Below are 16,742 nucleotides of genomic sequence, written 5' to 3'. Positions count from 1 at the left end.
GTTCCGCATGGCAGACAGCCCTAATATAATCTGTGCGTCTGAATTCTAATTTATACCGTCAGGATAAAATAAATAGTCTGCAGTTAATTATGGGAAGCCGGCTCCTGGCTTTGCCCCGGTGATTTATGAAGTGCACGTAGGCATTCTGCAACGCATTTTTCTTAATTTATTTTTAATCTGTCTTTCAATTAATTTAACCACAAACGTCTTAATGATGGCAGAGGGCTGCGTTAATGAGGCCTGTGAGGTAAAATGAACAGGCACTCGCCCCTGTGGGGTGGATGTTAGAGGCTTTGAGGATGGGGGTCATGCAGAGGGTCTTGTGCAACCCTAGCAGTTCAGTTTCCACAGTTGTTGTTTTGTTCTTTTCTTTTTTCTTTTTTTTTTGTTAAGAGATGACAAGGTTAAAAACCCCACATCAGTAGTGTTTCACTCAAGGAAGAGGATAAAGTTTTCCAGCCTATTTTCTTGCCTTTTTTGGTTCTGTTTGTTCAGGATGTGCCACAAAAATCTTTTGAATCCTTTTACTTACAGCAGTGAATACAGTACAGTGTCAGTTGTTGTCAATGATTGGCGCCTTCACACCTACCATCACTGTGCTTTAAGGTGATTCATTCAACTGTTGTAAAGGAAGTGCCACTCTTTTCCCAAACTACGCCTATTTTTCCAGTCATTTTGACACTGCTTGATTGTCCAATTCACATGTCTTGTAGACTACTCATGAATTTAGCCCATCAATAAACGTCATATTCACAGTGGAATCGAGTGAATCAATATTTGTTCTTTTTTTTTTCTTTTTTTTGTGACTAATGACTTCACAGTAACGTAGAGATGTAGCACAGCTCTCCCAACCTGGCTGTTTGCAAACTGACCAATTTGAGGAAGTGCTTTTTTTTCTCTATTGTGAGACTTGTGTGGCTTCACAACCATGTGTATCTTCTCTCTTGGCTCTCCAGAGCCTCACAGACAAGAACATGCCTCATATGATTAAAAGCATTTTATCCATCGTTTCACCCCTTCTCAAATTAGACCAGCGTCTCCACTGCACTTGTTATGCACCAGCGTTTTCTGCTAATTGCCATTGAGTGCGTTCATCTCTATGCTGGCAGGGCCTGGTGTGAGATCGGTAGAGGCCAGTGTAACCGTAGTTGTAACTGTGGTGGTCAGCTACCAGACAACACACATCAGCCTACCCCATTAGGGACATCCACACACAGCTCCCCGAATCAGGATGCTCTCATTTACTTTTTCCACATCCAGCCATTTATCTCTCTTTTCTCTGCTCTCTAACTCCCTTCTTTCGCTCTTTTTAATTTTCCTCTCAAAAACAGATCCCACATTAAGCAGCCAAGCATGGCTTGGTGCAGTGCCTCTCCTGAAAGAGCAAAGGAATGATTTAATTTCTCCTCCTCTGTCTCTGTGGCCTCCCCTCCCTGCTCATACACAGATCATTACACACAAAGGCCTCATTTTCATCTCCCCGTGAGGGCACATGCAGGGCTTTAACTAGTCAGCCACGCCATGGCCATTGCTGACGATCAATACCTGTGGTCAGGACAGAGCACGCAGTGCTTCCTAAATAGGCCCTCCAGGTCCAACCATAAAACACCTTTGAGGCTAAACATGCCACCCCATAAATCGCCTTTATTTTATTTTTTTATTTTTTGTTTTCAGTCTCATGGAGGAGTGAGGGAGCCATCAGTAGAGTAACTATTGAACTGGAATAATGATGATTAAGAGGTTATGATAGTATCCAGAAAATACTGCTAAACCAAAGGTTCAGGGTAACAGCTGACTTGAAATGAGTCTGGTTGGCATAGAAATTACAGCGTTTGGAGCTTCTCTTGATGATCAGCCAAGCAAAGGGTTAGGAACCTGTGGGCAGATTACATGTTTTGAAGTGTAAATGATTTGATAGAATAAGTGAAGTTGCCCAGTCTCACACCAAAACTTCACCAGAATCCTTTTCCTAAACCAAACCTAGGAATTTTTGTATTTAGATCATAGCAGGGGGATAAAAAATTACTAAAAGCAAAAATAAGTCTACTGGACACTGATACAACCCAGCAGAACTAACTGTAATGCTTAAGTTCAGGGTAATGATGCCTCATTCTACAGGAAAAAACTACCATGGGGTGAATGGTTGCATTAATATCAAAACGACGGGGAATATTTGCAGTGACAATCACAATTACCAAGAGAACTCAAAGAAAAGATTTTGGACCAACAGTGCTCTCCACCCATCATCATTATCAAATAAATGGATCCTTTTCCGACTCTCCAAGAGTAGCGTATAGAAAAACTGTTGAAAAACAAGAAAGGGCCCAAGTGATGGAGGTGGGAAGCGAGAACTGATTTCAGTTCCAATTATCTGATCCGTCATTGGGCTTCTCAGTTCCTCTTTGTCAGTGCTGCTGTATTTTTTTGGACAGTTGCGTGTTATAGAAAAGCAACATCAGACTCATAGTGTTGGAGCTTTTCCACAATTGAGCTACCTGCAGGGCTTTTTTCTACTGTATTCAGACTCAGATTTGTGTAACCTGTATGGGCCCAAATTTTCTATTGGACATACAATCAGACTCGGTAATAGCAGTCAAACTATCCAGATCGCAACGTTATTATGCATTTGTTGGACATGTCGGAACCAGTCTGATCTATGGAAGCACCACCTCAGAACCCACAGGGCATCCCAGAGATCATATGTTGGCATTACAATAAGGACCTAATTAAAAGGATAGTTTTGTTCTCATGGCTGTTTGGTATATATACACAACAGCAAAAAAGAATTCCAACTATGTTGTTATTGGATCCCAATTTAGCTGCGCTGGTTTTTCTCAAAACAAAGAAAAGTTACGGCAGAAATGACAAATATATGTAACATGCAGAATTTAAAGTACGCATTATGTTTACGGCAAACACATCAAGACCTGTGGAGATGGTTTAATTTAAATAGTAAGCTACTCACAATTGAGAACTGCTGAGATTTTACTCAGTTGGAACCTGAATGAAACTGAAGTAAACTGAGGAATAGTCACATCTAGTTTGTTTGTTTTTTTCTTCTTAATGGCTGCTTGCCTGCTTAGATTGTGGGATAGGTGATATATGGACCAGACGAAAGTAAACCTGGGGGCTGGCAGACTGAAAAAGAAAAATAGATGTGTTTCTCATCTTGCTTTTGCCTCCAAGGCTCTCAACTGGCCTGATCCTTACATTATCCAAACAGATAGCCAACAAGTTTAATTACCTTTGCATCCAGTCGCTCTCCCCATCCACCGCTCCCCACCTTGCCTGTGCAAATGAAAGAGAGGGACAGAACGAAGAGAAGCATAATTACTTATTTTACTGGAGTGCTGCAGAATGCCTTTTGCCAAATGACTCTAATTCCAAATGGTTAACAAGATTTTTCTTTTTAATAGAGCCGAATCCATGTGACAGCAAATTGCTTTCCTATTTGGAGCCTTAATGGCTTTCATAGTTTGCACTTCCAATAAGCAGTAAACTCGGAAATTAATATTGCACACTGTGTTATGATGCAAATGGGAGCGAGATAGGAGAACTGTACCTTCATGCAGAAAGCTCTGATTAGATCCATAATTGCTCTGGTTGGATGATTTTTTTTTATTCATTTATTTGTATAATTTCTGTTCCACACACTTCACTCTGGCATCATTATCAGTGGCACATCTGCATTTCTGTATGTTGAATTTCACTTTTGAATGACTTTTAATAAAGTGCATACATATTCTAAAATTATAAATATGGTAATAATGAGTTATTTTTAAAAACCTACCACGCTGCTTCTGAGCTTCACTCTTTTCCTTTGTATTAAGTGATTCAGTATGAAAAAATAGCACTTTAAGTGCATCCTCAAGCAGACTTTGTCTTTCCATTGAGGCAGATACAAAGACTGAAACACCAGCATGTGGTTCTGTTCTAGTTTTAGAGCAGTTTTAATGCAAGTCTGCTGGTGACTGGTTCAGTTAGACTGGTTTAAGCCTTACATGCTAAAGCACCGTTAGAGCAGGCGCAATCTAAAAAGATATATTTGTGCAAGGTGCTTCTTAATTAACTTTTGATCCAAGTCATTTCATTTCCAATTCCATTTTACACATTCTCAAATATTAATCCTTGTCCATGCATAGAGGTTTGTATTCTTAATAAGGGGATCACAGAGTGGGACACAGTTCACAAATACACACATATATTCAGTGCTGTGATAAAGTAGTTGCCCCTTCCTGATGTCTTTGCATATTTGTCACACATGTTTCTGATCATCAAACTAATTCCAATATTAGACAGGGATGATCTTAGTGAATATAAAGTGCAGTTTTTAAACAATGATTTCATTTATTAAGGACAAAAAGCTCAAACTAAACCTACCTGACCCTGTATCAAAAGTAATTGCCCCCTAAACCTAATAACTGGTTGTGTGATCCTTGGCAGCAAGAACCGCAATGAATATTTCACATCACTGTGGAGGAATTTTACCCCACTTTTCTTTGCAGAATTGTTTTATTTCAGGTTTTTCAACTACGAACGACCTATTTAAGGTCAATTAAATATGAGTAAATATGATTTAACTCTGGGCTTTGAATACACCACTCCAAAACCTTTCTGTTAGAGAGCAAAATTTATGGTTCCATCAGTTAGCCGTGTTGGTCTTAAGAAACTCCAGACCATCACACTACCACCACCGTGTTGACTGTTGGTATGATGTTCTTTTTATGAAATGCTGTGTCATTTTTATGCCAGATGTAACAGGACTCAAGCCTTCAACAAAAGGTTAACCTTTGTCTTGTAAGTCCACAGAATATTTTCCTAAATTTATTGTTTTTATTTATGTGATACGAGCCTTTGTTTTGTTTTTGGTCAGCAGTGGGTTTCACCTTGGAGCTCTCCCATGGATGCCGTTGCTGCCCCAATCTCTCTCTAATTGTTGAACACCGACCTTAACTCAGACCAGTGAGGCCTGCTGTTCTTTAAATGTTGTTCTGGTTTTGTTTGTGACCTCCTGGGTGAGTCATTTGTGCATAAATGTAGGCCAGCGACTCCTGGGAAGATTTACCCCTGTTCCAAGTTTTTTCCATTCGTAGATAAAGGCTTTCACTGTGATTCGCTGGAGTCACAAAGCCCTGAAAATGGCTTTATATCCCTTTCAACAATGATAGATGTCAGTAACTTTGTTTCTCGTGTTTTCTGGAGTTTCTTTAGATCATAGGATGATGTGTTGGGGTTTTTTTTTTAGGTTTTTTTTTTAGATCTTTTAGCCTTCTTCCTTTTTGTCTGAGAGGATCTGTTTAAGTGATTAGTTGATTCAACTGGTCTGGTAGTAAGCAGGTGTAGATTTGGCTAGTGGAATTGAACTCAGCTTTCAAAAAAAATGTGGTTAATTACAGTTAATTTATTTTCATATAAAGAACGTCATACCAGTAGTCAAACACGGTGGTGGAAGTGTGATGGTCTGGAGCTGCTTTGCTGCTTCAAGAAGGAGACGACTTTCCGTAATTGATGGAACCATGAATTTTGCTCTCTATCAGGAAATCCTAAAGGAGACATTTGGCTATCAGTTTGTGCCTTGAAGCTCAAACTCACTTGCGTTCTCCAGTTGGACACTGATCTGAAGCAGGTCTGCCTCTGGTGGCTAAAAAAACAAAAAGAAGGTTTTAGAGTAGTCTAGCTCAGATTTGAATCTGATTGAGATGATTAGGCGTGACCTTAAACAGGCTCTTCATACTTTACAACCCTCCAATGTGGCCAAATTTAAGCAAGTCTCCAAATAAGAGTGGGCTAAAATTCCCCCACAGCAATGTGAATAACGCGCTGCCAAACTCTTTGTTGCACTTTTTGCTGCCAAGAGTGGCAAAACCAGTTGTTAGGTTTAGGGGGCAGTTACTTTTTGACACAGGGCCAGGAAAGTTTGGATAACTTTTTCCCCTTAATAAATGAAATCTTCATTTATAAACCAGCTTTTGTATTTACTCATGTTTTCTTTGTCTGATATCAGAATTTTCTGATCATCTGAAACATTTAAGTGTGACAAACTCAGAAATACAGCAAATACTTTATCTCAGGACTGTAGTCTCTTAAATCAGAACATACAGATATTTTTACAAAATTCACCGACAAAAGCCTTTCTCTTTTTACCTAAATGTAACTCCATCAAAACCATAACCATAATTTTATAGTTTACATCTCTGCAGAGGTTTTTGTGATTTATATAAAAACTCAGATGACTTTTTTTTTCCTCATGTAGATTCTATAAATGCATACATGAACATGCCTTAGCTCTGTACCCAGCCCTCTAAAGCTGTCATTAGTCAAAAGGTTTGAGAACGTTCTGAATTTGGATGCGGTCGAGTCTGCAGGCACTACGGCGGTCTGACCCGGAGACAGAAATAGCCAATAAATTCAGTTTGATCGGCCTGTGATTGCTACCAGCGATTGAGGTTAAGTGTCCTTTGGTGTGCAGGGGCCCGAGCATAGCTGCAGTTCAGCCAGACATCGGTCACGTGACCACACATACAGTATCCACTATGATTCTTTGCTATATCACCATGGCAACCCTTCATTTCTTCTCAGCACGCTCCCATTTCACCTGTCATTCTGATAATTGGCTCTGAATTTTATTTATTTTTTTCATATCTGGGGAAAAAAACCCCGTCACGATCATAATAAGAAAATATTTATGAACTGAACACTGACAGGCAAGTGTAGGGAAATGGGGAAAACTAAGCTTTCATTAGACTGGAATATTAATGTAGCAACAGAGCTTTTTAGGGACTAATAAAGCTTGTTCTCCTTGTTTTCACAGATTCCCACTCAGTCTGTGCGTGAGCCACACTGAAGAGTGAATCTGAGTTTCGATTTGGTTTTAATTGGGTCACCCTCTCCTTCCCTCTTCTCCTCTCATGCTGCCTTTCTGCTGAACTCCAGCTTAATTAGACCTACAAGATTGTGACACCACCAGAAACATATTATATCTGCTCTGCCTCTTTTTGCCATTGATGTTCTGTTTTTAGAAGTATTGATGAGACAAGCTATGTAATGACATTTACTATACTGCTGTAGTCATTAATGGCCCTGGGTCGGTGTTAGACAGTATAGCAGCAGCGACAGAAATGGATAAAAGGTTTTATGGAAATAAAAGATAGTTCCTGAAGGTGGAGATGGCTAGGTCTAATGACTGTTGCTCCAGCTGCTCCTCATTATCAAGGTTGCCGGCATCAGGACCAGCTGAGATCTGCTAAGTGGTCTATTGCCTTTAAAATGGCCATGAGGCCTTTCCATCAGCATTGCACCCACTGACACCATAAACTCTGTGAAATGCATAGCCAACTCATATTTTGTTTCATTATCCTCATTTAAACTACTTTTCCGCTAGGGCACTGTCAGAATATGTGTGCAGTCATGCTGTATTTACACGACAGCTGCATGTTTATATTACAGTATGGCATAAAATGCATTTTCTTGTTTGGTCATGGTTGCCTGACTGGTAATTATAGCGAGAGACGTGTCAAACCTCTCCTATTAATTTTATGAAAAATGTTGCTGTTTCTTTATGCAGCGGCACCAGCGAAGCATGCGCAGCTTTATTTTTCTAATTTATGAGATCCCTCCAGACCTCATTAGATTTTCAAATATCAAAATCTAAGTTATGTTACAGTTTTCTGTAACAATAACAAATCTTTTGTGCACTGTATGGTTTTGGTTTAGAGGAGGACATAAAAACTAAACTATTCTGCTTTATAGAGCAAAAGAAAACAAATCAGAGAGTTGGACTGGTGCATGCGTTGTGGCAGTTGGTGGGGAGTGTCAGTGGAATTAACTGATTTGTCTGTATTTATCAGAAGAGAGTGAGTACCTAATCCCTTCTTGCATTATTAAAGATAATAGCATAGGGCTTTCTGCAAGACCACCATACTGAATCAAATTATAACATGGAGTGATGATGTATGGATAAAACAGTGCGGCCCCTTTATCTGCCCTCCCAGCTTACTGCTTCCTCATACATGGACACACATGCACACAACAACCACTCATCAAGCCCTGGAGGGCACCTGTGTTTTCAAAGTAAAGACCACTTAGAGAATAGCCCCAGGCGTCTGAATACTGAAGTGCTCTGTGTTACACATTAGACCCCTCTGTACAAGCCAGGAACATAAACACTTTCAATAGCCCTTGTCTCCTCCCAAAAATACCCCCAAATACCTCAAAACAGGAGGGGGAAGCTGCTTACTCGGGCCAGAATATGGAGCAGGTAGTCTGCTGGGGCATGAGCACATTAAAGACCACTCACTGGGGATGTGCTGCTCATTGGACAGTAACCTCCACAAGAACTGAAGAAGAAAAATACATTTCTGGCAGACTTTATATGCATTTTGTGTGTTTAAAAGCATTTTTTAAAAAAAAAAATCTTTCACAAATATTCACAGAACAGAGGAAACGGCAACAGCTTAAACTCAGGTGCACCAAAAGATAAAATGTGTAGGAGGCAAACATCCACCCCCTCCTCCAGAGGCAGACACAGGGTTAATAATCGCACATTTCATTCAATCCCCCAGTCGGGTAAATGAGGTTTGATCACATGCCAGGAACAGGAAAACAAGCAGCATTGAGAGTCAGCCTCACAATCTGTCATAATGAACACTTTAATATTAAAACAATCCCATTAACAGGCAGAGAAAGACAAGGGTTTTCGGGAAAGCAAGGAAGCTGTAATCTAAATTTTTAATGACCTTTCCCGCATGATGACTTTTTCTATGTATTTTGTCTGTTTGGAAAGGGAAACGAGTCAGCGCTGTCACAGTTAATTCGGGCTACCCTTTTGTGCTCGAGCAGTGGGTAAATAGCTAGGGGAGACATTTGAATGTCTTAATAGACGATGTAACTGCTCCATCTCTAAATGTGTTGAAATGGAGGCGTGAGGAATGGCATCATTAAGGTAATGTGTTCAGGAAGCCAATGAGTTGTGCTCTAACCTCTGCTGCTCAGCCCGAGATTCGGTAAGTGCACAATCTAAGGTCACCTTAATCAGTGAAAGGCAGCACTTGCAAACAGGCGCATATACACACAAAGCCTCAATTACACTGTGAAATTACCCTCAAATGAGTTGTACAACATGTCTAGCTGCTCTGTTTATGTATTCTCGTGAAGATTGTGTGACTGTTACGTTCCAGCGGTTCTACAGCATGTTTTCTGTGATGTCTTTGTGCATTTCTTACAGTAAAAAGATACCTTAGTAAACAATATGATTGGTGTAGTGAAAGAGAATGTGGTTATATATGGTTTCCTTTCTCCAGGCGTCGGTTTGATAAAGTTTCAACAGTTACTCTTCTGAGCATAAGAAAATGTTTGGAGGAAGGGAATTTGAGCCACATTTCTTCTGAGGAACGAATGGTGTTTCCAAGTGCTGCAGAGCAAAGTCTAAGAATTCTTTCTTCTATTTTTCCTTGTGAACCCTGCGGCGAGACTCGGCAGCCATCCTTTTCCCTACACTCATGTCCTTTAAAGTGTCTTCTCCCCGAGTCTGAAGGCAATCAGTACCCTGATGACCAGAGGTTCTTGTGTAGTTCTGTGCCCCAATGTGTGTTTTGTTTGGGCTCGATAGTTTTTAGTGATGAATTTCACCCATCACTTTCTCCACTGTGGTTGACCAATGAGTTTTGTGAAAGCATGGCCTGTGGTGTTTTTCTTTAATAAGTCCAGAGGTGGTGCAAAGCAATCGGGCCATCAGTCATCCTGTCAGGATCTCACCCCCTTGATTAGCTCAGTATATTGGTGGAGATATTTAACCTGCCATAGATGCCTAGGTCATGAACCAGTCTGTACATTCCTCATGTAGTAGCTTTTATTTTAATCAGTCGAAATATTGTGTTTTTATGTTTTCTTCTGTCACTCTTTGTTAGTCATATACTTGCAAAGCATAATAGTGATTTTTTTTTTTTGTAGAAGTGCTGCTTTCTGTCTCCATTTTATATCATCAGTGTTACAAAGTTGCATAACACCCGTTTTTATTGAAACTGAAATGTAAATGTCCTAGGAAATGTGAATATACAGCTTGAAACAGTACACCTGCTTAAACTTATTGGTTTGCAAAATAATATTAAGAACTAGTACTGTGTTATTTATTTATTTCATTATGTAAGTAAAATGATGTAGGACGAGTAGTTGTTGATCCTACAGTTAAATAAATGAATGAATAAATAAAAAATGGCCGCACTGTCTCTAGAGCTAAACCAACGAGTGCAACAAACTTGTGTGGTGTTTGGATTATATTTATGTACTTGTGTTATAAATATATGTTCTATTTCCATTGCAGAAGCAGTACAATGTTTATTACCGGATGGGAGAGAGACGCTGGCACATGCAAGTAGAGGTAAAAATTTCACGTCTTCTGAGCTTGTTTGTAATAAAATGTGCTTTAGAAATAAAATTGCCATTCCCACATTTATTTGTGATTGAAAGGAAGAGTAAATGCACCAATAGAATTTCAAATTAGTGAAGCGGAGTATTGCTATGCTTCTCAGAAGGCAATAAAATGTGCAACACATGTGGAAAAATGCCTCCCACTTCAGTGCTATGTAATGCAGTGAAGGTCTAGATAAAAAGTGGCAAAAGTTGGACATTTCAAACTTAACCAGATGTATAAAATAAAGAAAGAAAGTAACTATGTTCTCCCCGTGTATGTAATTATTGAAGTTTAAATCGTATGAAAGGTTGTTTGAGCCACCCTAATAAGTTATTGTGATTCGCTGTCCTCGGCTCTCTGGCTTGTCCTCTGTTCCCTGGCCTTCCTCACCTTCTGATCAGGACACTTGTGTGGTCCAGCACAACCTGTGCAGGCCCAACCTGAATAGTGACACTTTTGCCTTTGAGCCTCAGTTACGCACCTCAGAATGGATCTTTATTTACAACACAGAACTCGGAAACAGCTGGTCAATCCATTTAGCCTAAGGCCACTGATTTGTTCGTATTTACTACAACAGCCAGAGAAAAGCCAGGGTATTTTTTCCTCTCTCCTTCCTATTGATCCAGCGCTTAGAAAATCTGCCCCGCTGTCTAAACACTATTGATCCCTCCCTCTCAACGACAGGCTCTCGCACCAGTGTATAAAGGGACTGGATGAATTGAAATTTCATTTCCGACAACTTGTTCCTGTTATTTTTACCCTTTTTTTTCAATAGTTGGGAACATGTGCTGGCGGGCCGCTACTCAGAGAGTCGATAAGTGTTTGGCTCAGAGGGGAGATGAGGGATAGAGGTGAGACTGTTTAGATTACCATAAGCAGATCGTAACACCACAATGCCATAGAAAGTCCTTATTCTATTACTTAGATCCCACCTATTATTAATGCTTTTAAACATGCTTGAAGCCACAGCAGTTCTTTGGCTTTTGTAGACTGATCAAGAACTGTTGTTTGGGCTTGTCTTTAACCCAGCAACACTGAGGAGCCACCAGCCTGGAGTCAGGTGTCATTTCAAGGAATGTATATACAAGTAGTCTTGGATGTGGAGAATGTCAACCTTAATGAGGTAATTCTCATAAGCATTTAATTGTCTTGTGGCCTCTTTACACTGTTGTTACAGATTCCCCAAGCTGGTTTTATTATAAAAGCAATTTACTTTCTCCTTTATCATTTAATGGAAGTACCAGTACATCATTACATGACGTATCAAAACTGCAAGACCATTTGAAGGAATTATGAGACGTAATGAAGAAATTTTATTTATTTCTGCTCACTAAATGTCCTTTTTTCACACGCATGTCAATTTACCAACAAGCAGCTGGCAGTAAGCACATTTATTTTGCATACAGTATATTAATATTCACTATACACCCCAACATGAAATTGTGTTTTAATTCACAGTTTAGTGGGTTTAAGGGTGGCTAGAAAATAGAGAAGGAATTTCTTTAATTATATAAAGTCAAAGAAGTACATGCAATGAAAGAAAGTAAGACAACTAGAAAAAGCAGAAAGTATTAAAACTGCTAAAACTAAAACTATTACCATAAAAACCCAGAATTATTGTTAAAACATAAAATGCATATAAAACAGTTATTAAATGGGATTGACTTTCTAGACCTACACACCTGTGAATATTTCCTGAGCCACCCAGGAAAATATATAGCTCAATTTCTTAAAACATACAATTTTAAAATGCCCGAAAGTCAATGTGTGGTACGATGAGCACAGCCTCTCTTAGCCAAGCTTTCTTGTAGTCAGAAATAATTATTTGGGCTTCTTGAAGGGCATTCAAAGCGCTTCTTTGGATGTTGTCTGCCTTTTGTTCTGTTCTCCTTGAAGATGATCCCACACTGCTTCAGTAATACTGAGGTCTGGGCTGTGGGGAGGCCAATCCATGACTTTTTATCCAGGTTTGGGATCATTGTTATACTTACAAATGAAGCCTTTATAAATCAGATGGTGTTTAGATGGTGCTACATGGTGAATCAAATCTGACAGTCGCAAGATCTCTAAAACTACTGACTGAAATGCACGGAAAACCAAGACAGAGCGGTGTTTTATAGATGTCTGTAGATACTCACTGTTGTACTTATCTCCTAACCTCCTCTCTGTATATATATTAATAATGATTACAAACTGAAAACTTCATATCTGGATTTATCAATCCATGAGACCTACATTTCTTGTGTAATTTGGCCTGAGCCTTTACTTGCTTCCTTCCTTAAGAATGGAAATAGCAACCCTTCCACTGAGACCATTTCTGATGAGGCATCAGTGAAGAGTAAATGGATCATCTGAAGGGTCAGATAAACCCTCTGGTCCTGTATCAGGTCTTTTTGCATTTGGATTTTTTCCTCTTTCTTAACAACATGACTTTCAGATACTGTTAATCTGCTATAGATGGATTGATTTAAGCCTGACACTTGTCCAATCCCCTCAGTTTCTTTAAGAACAGACTGAACTCAAAGCCAAGACATGCCAAGTTTTCAAGTAATAGTTCTTTGGGAGTTCTTTTTTTATACCTCATATTCTTTCATTTGTGGCAGTTAAAGAAACATGAACCAGTTTGTGTTTTGTTTTTTTTCTTTGACAGACTGCTTACAACAAAACAGTAGAGTTGTTTTGTGTGGAGACACAACACTGGTTCATCTCTTCAGTTAAATGCTTGAATGGCTCATAGATCAGTGACGTAGCCATCATTAAAACTGCTAAATGTTATATCAAAACATTGAAAATCATGCGTGTGGCTGCTTAAATATTTTGCAGCAATTTTTGTGACCAACCTCGAGAAAAGTTAGTTTTGCTTTTGAGGGTTTTTTCCCCCAACCGTTAATGTTCAGTTGCAGTCTTCTACGTATGATGGGAAAATCCAGATTAACACACAGAGATTAGAGGTTGCCTGGAAAGACCCTAGCACATCAAAGAGGAGCTCCAGACTGCCTCTGTGGGGCAAACCAGCCAGTAATGACTTCATCTCCATCCGACTCGCCACCATGTACAACTCTTACCATTACAACAAGATGGAGTGTTACATAAAAAGAGAGGTTCTGTTTTAATTAACATCAATATTCATGTAACGGCCATAAAGCCAGCCCACATTCCATTTCAAGCTCTTAACGTTAATGCATATTTTAATACATTATCATTGCCACCATCATAATTCTTATTATGATAACTGTAATAATTAGATTTATGGCAGAATTATGGTTTTCTTCCCCGAAGGCACATATTTTGTAGCAAACCCAATTTTTCCCGAGTGTATAACGCTCTCAGTGCTTCCCCTTCAAAATACTGAGCAGACACTGATAAAGATAAACACACAAACACCCTAGTGTGTCTGCTGCTGTGCCTGTAAAACACTCAATCTGAATTGCATATCCGCCTTGCCACCGAGCTTGTCATAAGCTGTATTAAGAAAAATGGTCACACGGTTTGACATAAATTGGAAAATGACATTTGGAAAATGGGCACTGCTGTGGAAATTAGAGATATTAAAATTATAAATCAGTGTCTGGAAGTACAGAGGGGTGTGGTGGCTTGCTTTTTCCCTTTTTCAGTCTGGCTCTCTCTCTGTCTTCATCTTTTGCTCTATTTCTCTCTTTTTTCCTTCTATCGCACACTTTGTCTTTTGCACTTTCTCTGGAGGCAGTGTAGGGTCAGAGCCCAGAAGTAAAAGGGGTTTTAAATGCAGCCACACACGAGGCTACACCGCAGGGACAATCCCACCCTCTCATCTGGCTCTAAAAATGGAGGATATTGTGTGTGTGTGTGTGTATTTGTGTGTGACGCGTTTGTGTGTCTGTTGGAGCCATATCTCATCAGTTTATTGCTCGGCTCTTTTGCTGTAACCTGCTAATGGATCATCTCTGAGGTGTGATATGTATTATGCAAAAGTTAGGTGTGCTGACACCTTTAAAAACAGACAGCTTCAATTCCCCGCACGCCTCACCTCTGCTCCCTCTCTCCTGTCTGTGTTGTTGTGCAGAAGGAGGCAAAAGAGGCAGAACAAAGACGAGATTTCTGAGCTACAGGTGGAGCTAGACGGGCCAAAGATACTGCTGGAGGATGAGAGGCAAGTGGTGCAAAGAAAGGTCGCTGGCCCTCCTATTGACCGAAAGCACACTCATATGTGAATACACATACACTCGCGTGACTGTTTTCCTCAGTAGAGAGCAAAGGCTTTGCCACTATGTACAAGTGCTCATGTGTACCTTTACCCTCAGTTAATCATTTCTTTTGGTTGATCTTTAATAGGATATCTAGAAAAAGGCTAGGAGTGCTATGGACCTTCAAGCCTTAACCCAAAGACCTCCTTTTGAGAACATAATAGTATTTCTGCTTTAAGAGGAACTGCAGCTGTGTCACCTATAAGCCAGTGGTCGGAGGCTCTTTTCATCAGTGGTACATTCAGAAACATTTAAGCTTTGCATCCTTGAAAGTCGGATGTTGCATTCAGACGTACATTGTTGCACTTTGGTACAAAATAATCTCCGCTGTCAAGGATGTGAAAGATAGGAAGTTTAACAGCAAACTATTCTTCAGACCTCCATTATGTTTCGCCAACAACATCTGACAGGGTGCTTCACTCCTTCCAGCATGAAATTTAACTTGATTTGAAATGTCAGGTCAGTATTATATATTCTCTTGTGTTAAAACTCTGTGTCTGCGGTCAGCCCAGCCTTATTTTCCTAAAACAGTAGGCTCTTTAATGTCAGGAATGAACTGGTGGCTAATGTTCATTAGCCCCTGGCTGCTCTGTATTACAGAGATGGACATATTTGCGCTGAGCTTTATCTCAGCACTCCATCCTCCACACCCAGCTTGTCTGTACTCTCCCACCACACAGCACAGTGTCATTGTAAATATTTTAGCACTTTATTTGCTTTGAATTTTGTTTGCACTCTTGATCCTATTATTAAAATATTAAAAGAGGGCACTCTTGAGGATGTCAAGTCGTGAGAAGAGGCACTTGATTTTTGTGGAGTAAGGTGCCTTTCACTCTTGTTAAGAGGAGAGAGTATGTTCGAAGGAATGGTGTCCCTGCCTTGACACTTGTTCAATGCAGAAAAACCTTGGTAACAAATAAAATTGTTGAAAAGGCTCAAAGTATGCCACTAGGTTCTGATAATGATGAGCCTTGATCTCTCACATAATAAAATAAATTAATAGAAAATTTGCATATATCTTTTGCTGTGTTTGACCCAGCTTTGTGTCAAATGCTTGAAGGGCAATGTCTGGCCCTTAGATTACAAACATTAAGAAACACCTGTGCACAGACACACACTGAATGACTCTGATACTTCCAAAGAAGTCTGTTTCTGGAGTCGAAGGTGACCGATCTTTACACTCAAGTCACCTCAGTAGGTTTTAACGTCGATAGAGGAAATTTTCAGGAATTTCACCTTTGTTTTTTGGCATGATTGAGGTAAAAAAAACAAACAAAACCTAATCGTCCCTATTAAGATAAGTGAGCTAGATCTGAGCTGACCTTACAAAGGTGATGATAAGTAGGATTGTCTGTTTTGTATTGGAAACGAATGAAGGCTTATTACATATCTAACTGTGACAGCACCGCTAAGGGCAGGAATGGTGTAGGAGTTCTTCAGGCCTCACGCTAGATCACCACGTGTGAAGTGCATAACTGGAGGCAAGTGTTGAGCCCTGAGATGATGTGTTTTTACAACACAGTCTTGCCGTGCTTTGGGATGGCAATAAACCACGGCCTTCAAAGCACAGCCAAGCGCCACTTACTGCTGAGTGCTTCTCTGGTGGTTGGACGAGATTACTCTCAAAACAAAGTGTGGACAGGTTGATTAATAGAAGGGTCTACAGAGGTGTGTGCCGTAGTATATTTTCACACCCAGCAAACACTCGTTCATTTCATTCGCATGGACTTTTATGGGCTGATCCTGTCACTGTGTGAGTTTGTCACTTCATAAACCCCCCCCCCCCCTCTCTGACTGTCTTTTAGTGAAAACTTATCAGACCTGTTACAGACGTGTTGTTTTAATGTCGCAGCAGCACACTGTGACGTGAGGGCAGCACAGTTCACAGACTATGGACGTCTGTAGACAGATTTAGGCTCGAGACACCACCTAACAGCCGCATTGTTATTGTATTGTATTGTAAACTCCTTCATGTTTTCAGGTTTTTTAGCCCAACTTGCTAGATTGTGAAAGATAACTGTGAACTAAATACGGAGGAAGCTGCAGGATTAAAAAAATATCTCTTGCATTGACTTGTGTCTGCAAGAGCCTAAACCTTGTGACCCCTGACT

General features: G+C 40.0%; 1 long non-coding RNA gene across 1 annotated transcript in view; it reads left to right on the top strand.

The window, feature by feature from the left end:
* Window positions 1-14,613, top strand: part of LOC145429452 (uncharacterized) — a 106,559-nt gene extending 91,946 nt beyond the window's left edge. Inside the window, exons 9-12 of the long non-coding RNA XR_013909685.1 lie at window positions 10,319-10,375; window positions 11,184-11,259; window positions 11,438-11,531; window positions 14,451-14,613. This is a non-coding gene — a long non-coding RNA (uncharacterized LOC145429452). The remainder of the gene's footprint in view (window positions 1-10,318; window positions 10,376-11,183; window positions 11,260-11,437; window positions 11,532-14,450) is intronic.
* Window positions 14,614-16,742: the final 2,129 nt, after the last annotated feature.

Source organism: Astatotilapia calliptera, chromosome 1 (genome assembly GCF_964374335.1).
Source record: "Astatotilapia calliptera chromosome 1, fAstCal68.1, whole genome shotgun sequence".
Taxonomy (NCBI): Eukaryota; Metazoa; Chordata; class Actinopteri; order Cichliformes; family Cichlidae; genus Astatotilapia; species Astatotilapia calliptera.
The sequence above is the reverse complement of the archived record's forward strand: the minus strand, read 5'-3'. Positions and strand labels throughout refer to the sequence as shown.